Source organism: Podarcis filfolensis, assembly GCF_964270895.1.
Source record: "Podarcis filfolensis genome assembly, chromosome: 8".
Classification (NCBI taxonomy): Eukaryota; Metazoa; Chordata; class Lepidosauria; order Squamata; family Lacertidae; genus Podarcis; species Podarcis filfolensis.
In genome coordinates this window covers 32,125,479-32,132,334 of record NC_139611.1, presented here as the reverse complement: position 1 = coordinate 32,132,334, position 6,856 = coordinate 32,125,479, and positions in this window count along the sequence as shown.

The window sequence follows — 6,856 nt, the reverse complement described above, 5'->3', positions numbered from 1 at the left end:
TTTAACGCAGCTCTTTTGTGCAGCGGGGGTCTGTTAAATGCAAGGTCCAAGAGGCATAAAAGGAGGAGGAAACTGCCAGGCAGGGCCACTTCCTAGGAGTAAGTAAGAAGGCAGTCAGGTGGGGGCTGGTTTAGGGCAGTGTGAAGCTGGCGGGGCAGTTACCCATTTGCCCCAATGGCTTAGCTTCCACTGCCCAAGCAAACAGCCCCTGCACTTTCTAGAATAAACCTGTCACTTAGACTTCCTAATCGGGTGTATAGTACATCATGTTATGAGCCATTATTACTAGAAGACATTAAGCTGACACACCATATGATTCAGTGGATGTCCTCAGATGCTTCCACATACTTAGACACCGATGAACACCCACATATAAAGACAAATGAGGACACCACAGAAGTGAGCATAAGATAAGCACATGAGATCAGACCAAAGGCCTGTCTAGTCTGATTCTCTTTTTTATTTTTTTTATATTTTATTTCCATGCTTATTACATACAAAAACGGGAATAATAATAATAATAATAATTTATTTGTACCCTGCCCATCTGGCTGGGTTTCCCCAGCCACTCTGGGCAGCTTCCAACAAAGATTAAAAATACATCAAAATGCCACACATTAAAAACTTCACTGAACAATACTGAAAAGGGGGTACAACTTAAGAGGGGAGGGAAAAGGAAAGAAAAGGAAATTTACACAATCTGTTATTAAGATAAAAATTATGACAAAAATTTGTGATTACAATTTCATGTTACAATAAAAGTAAAAAATCTCATTATCTTTTATACCCGCCTTCCCATTTATTCCTTAATTCTTTTTGCATAAATTTACTGCCATATCAAAATACTATTTATGTTAATATTTTCACAATTTATAAATGTTTATATTTATATAAGCAATTAATAAAAACTGCTGGGATCACTCAAAAGCTGCTACAGAGTTTAACATGGTATAATTTTGTTTAAGATATATTCTGAAGGCCTCCCATTTTGATACAAACTCAATTCTCAGTTTGTTTTTTATTTTTTCAGATAGACTATCTAATTCAGCATATTCAGTCAATTTTCGCATCCACTGTTGTCTAGAAGGAATTATGTTGCTCGTCCATCTTGTAGCTATAAGAACTCTCGCTGCCACTGTTGGATACAAAAAAAGATCTTTAATTTTTTTAGGAATATCTGTCTAGTCTGATTCTCATGTTGGCCAACCAGAGGCCTCTGAGCAGAGATGCCCATGAGCAGAACAGCCTTCTCCCTCTTCTGTTTCCCAGTAACTAGTTTTCAGGGACATACTGCCTCTGATCTTGAAGGTACTACATGGCCATCATGATGACAACTAGTAGGCTTTGGAAATAGCCTTAGCCTGCACAAATTTGTGTAAGCCCCTTTCAGTGCCCATTATGTTGGCATCCATCGCTAGATCTTGAGGTAGTGACTAAATAAGGAAGTAAATAAGTACTTCCTTTTGTCTGTGTGGCATACACAACTCTATTACCTACAGAGGACGGGGGCAGGGAGCGGGGGAACCTGAGCACGAAAGGTTTCTGCTTCCCAGCAACTGGCAGCAGGACAACATTTTCTCTGCCTAATGATAGGGCTGGCCCTGATTCCAGATAGTAGCTGTGGAACCCCCTCCCCAAAATATTCCTTTTTTAAAGACTGCTTTGTTATCAGAATAAAAAGGGGGTCAGCAACAGAATCCAAGAAGCAAAGAGAGAGAGAAGTCAGTCTCAAAACAGGGCATTCTCTCTCACACACATACATGGGACACATCCAGGCACACAATAACCCCTGTCCCCACAGCTAATCTGTGATTTATTGCCCAGGGCTGTGTTAATACTGTACTTTAAAAAGGTTTGTTGTTGTTGTTGTTGTTGTTTCTGCTGCCTGGGTGGGATAAAAAATTACCCAGGGCTCCCCATCAGGTACCTGAATTGGGGGGTTGGGCACTCTCAGTACAGACCATTTAATGATGATAAGCAACATATTTGTACAAGGCAAAACCAATTATTCATTCAAAGAAGTAACCAACGCCGTGTTCCTATCCCAGAAACAATGTGATTTTGTGTCGATCACATTTATTCTACAGGAGAGGTAAAGGACTAAGGGGGAAGTGATGGCTTATGTTGCCAAATAAATTCTTTCTTTTATCAATTCCCCCCCACAAGAGCTCTGGGGAAATGTTGGAGAAGACTTTCAGTTAGGAAGAAAGAGAGAAAGAGATTGTCAAGAAATAGCAGGTTACCCTTGCACATCTTGCACATGGTTGCTTCATCTCCCAAGAACTAGCTGTTCTTGGCCTGCTAGAATGTGTGACAATCTGCCTCCCTCCTGCCTCTCATCGGTAGCTAAGCTTTCAGGAGACCTGGGGAGATCGAGACCCTTGATGTTGCTAAACCCAAATTGCATTAATAAAAGATGATGTTAGTGGGCTCTAATCTGGCCAGCCTTGAACTAGCAGGCATCCAAAAAACCATACACAGGCCACGTTTCCATCCCCACGTATATGGCACGTTGCAATAGGCATCATATTGAAACATAATCCAGGAAGGTAGGAAAACATGCTGTTTTGTTAAAATACATGCAAGGCGTTAAAAAAAGAGAGCTTGCAAAGTTGCATCTCCTGGTTGGTCTGCTCCCTCGCCACCCCACAAAGGCTACCATCTGCCTTGTGGGAAGGATCCTGATATAATCTATGCTACTGTATTGTATTTTTAATTATGCATTTTCATTGGTGTTGCTAGTAAGCTGCCTTCGGAGGATCAGTATCCTGAAAGGTTGGATATAAAGATTTGAAATACGGAAGTAATAGGGGGATTGCACAATGGGGCTTATTCAACCTAGCAAGCATGTTTATGATGGCAGTTTAACAGTGCAATCTTATACATTTCCAGTTAGAGCAGGGGTCAGCAAACTTTTTCAGCAGGGGGCCAGTCCACTGTCCCTCAGACCTTGTGGGGAGCCCGGAGTATATTTTTTGGGTGGAAATGATCGAATTCCTGTGCCCCACAAATAACCCAGAGATGCATTTTAAATAAAAGCACACATTCTACTCATGTAAAAACACACTGATTCCCAGGCCATCTGCGGGCTAGATATAGAAGGCGACGGGGCCAGATCCAGCCCCTGGGCCCTAGTTTGCCTACCCATGAGTTAGAGGAAAGCCCCATTCAGTTCAATTGGATTTTCTCCCAGATCATGGAGCAAAAAGGATTGTAGCCTAAATCATGTTTGCTACATCTCTTTGTGGAAATTACTTACAAAGGAAACCTCTTGTAACAGAAAGTGAAGCCTCAACAGAGCAAGGCTCAGACTAACAAAAACCAATAAAATCTCTATTACTTCCAACTCAGGAAGGATTTATCCTTTAATCATTTGAATGCAGTGCCTTCTTGCATCTACTTAATGAGACAGCTCATTTTGTTCTGAGAATTACAGAGAGCATTGTGGTTTGTGGGCAATCAAACTAATAAGGTTGTTTATCGAAAAATGGATTACCAGGCAAGAATCTGACCATGGAAGCAGAGTGCCTGTTTCCAAGGGCTTCATTAATGGACACTTAAAACAAAAACAAAAAAACCATATGTTTACTGCAGGCTGTCACTCACCTAGCAAAAACAAAACACAAAAAATGACATCTATTCCACACCATAGTTATACACACACTTCCAAAGTTCCATCTCTTAGTTACACAAGTTCTTTCTGAAGGTGCAGTCCCATCAGACATCTTCTCTGTGGCCTGCCTATCTCTAGATCAACAAGTCTGGGACTTGCAAACAGGGATGCAGCTGGTCACCTGGGGTGAAGATACGGTAAATCTTTTCCAGGTGACCAAATGGGTAAAGTTTTAATTCTTCCTATTATTTTTCAAATTTATATAATGCCATTCATCTGAGGGTGACAGGGTGGTTTAACAATATAAAAACACACAAAAAAATTATTTATGCATTGCATTTATATCCCACTTTTCCCTCTCCAAGCTCAAGGTGGCACACATGGTTCTTCCTCTCCTCAGGTGAAATATACTCAGAGTCGAGAGTGGATTTCATGCTCTGTATTCAGCTCATAGTGGTGAGGAGGAATGAATGTCCCCTCAAAGTATCTGCTTTATATACATTATTTACACAATGGGCTGCACGTGATTGGCTAATTCTGGAATTCTCCTGTAGGCCAATCAGGTTGTGGATTCACTTCCATCTGGAGCCAGATTGGGTGGCTCCTGCAAACCAATCATACTGCTGCATTGTTCTAGGACCAATCCGACTGCTGCATTTTGGATACTATTGTTCTAGGACCAATTAGACTGCTGCATTTTGGATCCTATTCAACTCAGCACATAACATCTCATTTGATCCTCATAACAACCCAGTGAGATGAGCTGACAGAAGACTGTGATTGGTCCAGGGTCACCCAGTGAGCTTCGTGGCTGAGTGGAGATTTGAACCCTGGACTCCCTGAGACAGGAGTGTGCAAAGTGCTGGCAACTTCCTCACCCAGGATGTTGGTTTTCGTCAAGCTGATGGTGAGGCCAAACTCCCTGTAGCGTTGGGCAAAATGGTTGATGAGCCTCTGTAGAGCTTCTTTGGAGTGTGCTGGCAAGGCTGCAAACACATCTTTCAGATGAAGACCTGCCACACTTTTGTCTTGGGGCAGAGATGTGCCAGGTTGAGTCCCGTCGTTCCTGGAATGAAAGGACACACCTCACACCGCTGTAAATAAACCACACTTCCTAGTTTCCCATTGTTTGTGTTTCCCCTCTTATAAGCTCCCTGAAACAGAAGCATTGGCTGCTGTGCAATTTGATGCTTCTCCTTCTCAGGCTGAAAAACAAAGGATGGCCGTTTTTTCTTGTATACTGAACAGACAAGAGAATAGATGGGGTAGACATTGCCCTGGAATCCGAGTTTTCCAACAGGATTTGAAATGTTACATTGCCCCCTTGTGGCAGTTCTAATCAATTCCGAATCCTTCTCAGCTAGTCTATTTCATACAGCCTGGAAGGTTACAGGCTATACAGACTATAGCCCTTGATTTCTTTTAAGTATCCCTGCCAAACCACTTACTGAGACTGCACCCGACCATCGTGAGCTTGAGAGCAGACCCAAGGCGAGGCATTTAACGAAACCCTTCTTCTGCTGTGCACTTTAGATTATTTCTATTTAGGAGGGATGAGGAATCTGGTGGCCCTCTAGTTGGTTGTTGGACTATTTATTTATTTATCCCTAGCAAAGACTCAAGACAGATTACAACTAAAATAGGAACAGCTAAACACACACACACATATAAAGCAATCATTAAAAAAAACTTTAGTAGACTATATAATTTTATTTTGATATATTGTAATGCTTTGTTTGATATATTAATTTACATTGTCAACGTCTTTGAATTTTTTAAAATATATAAAGCAGTATTGAAATGATTTAAATAAAACTTGCTTAGAAGTAAGTCCTGTTGTATCACAGAGTATCACAGAATTGTACAGCTGGAAGGGACCCTGATAGTCATCTAGTCCAACCCCCTGAAATCTTTTGCCCAACATGGGGCTCAAACCTTCAGATTAAGAGTTTCATGCTCTGTTCAAAGAGAGTTTCTCTTTCTCTTTTGCGCACACATATACACACTCCCTCTCTATATGTATATGTTTTCCTATATAACGAAATAAAATGACACAAATGAAACAATAACAGAAACACTATACATAAACAATATACTCCCAACGTTGTATTGCATTCTATTTATTGCACTATCTTATGTTTCACTTTGCATGTGTGTGTTGTACTGAACCCTGCTCCCTGTTTGGCTGGACATAGGAGAGCTCTGCTGTTGTACCAATCTAAACCACCATCCTGTCTCCCCAATGACCAACCAGTTGCCCATTTTGGAATCCCGCAAGCGGAACCTGAGCGCAACAGCAACTCTCCCCACTTGTGATTCTCAGCAATTGGGATATGGAGGCACATACTGCCACTCAAAGCAGAGGTAGCAGAGACATCGCGGCTAGAAGCCACTGAAAAACGTATGTCTTTTAATTTTTAAATTTCTTTTAAAAATTTTTTTATTGAATAATACAAGAATATCAAATCAAATTTCAAACATATCCATATACACATAATTATTTACATATTTGCCAAACGAAGACTATAGAAAAAGATAAAGAAAGGGGGGGGGAAGAAAACATACTTTCCATAAACAATAATATGAAATTTGTACTTACACACATTACAAAATACAAATCTTAGTTAAAATATTTTAAAAGACTTCCACCGCCTAAACCACACGTCTTTTATTATCTAGTTCACTTTAACTCTGTTATTCACTTCCTTCCCTTAAGTTCTTCCCTAATCCATTAAAACTTTGTATTCTTTATAGTCCTCACAAGGTTAATCTAAACACAACCAAATTTTCGTGGTTGAGCCCTGTTTATGTAAATATTCGTTTAAACAATCGCACTGTTTCTGTACCATAGTTTTGGATTTTTGCCTTATTAAGTCCGTCAATTTAGCTAACTCCAGGTACTCACATAGTTTACTTAACCATTCTCTTTTTGTTGGGGTATTATTTCCTTTCCAGGGGCTGGCTATCAGTATTCTCGCTGCTGTTGTTGCATATAAAAATATATTGATTTTGTCTTTAGGGATATCTTTACTCAAGATTCCTATGTGTTAAGAGCAGTGCTGGATTTACGAATAAGCTAAACAAGCTATAGCTCAGAGCCCCAAAAAATTTAAAGGAAAAAAACCCTGGATGTACATTTCCAAAATATAAGATAAAAAACAAATAAAATAAAACCTACATCATTTTAAGTTAGAGCTTAATAATTATTTCACTATTAATATACTTCTTCTTAATTGCATTTCG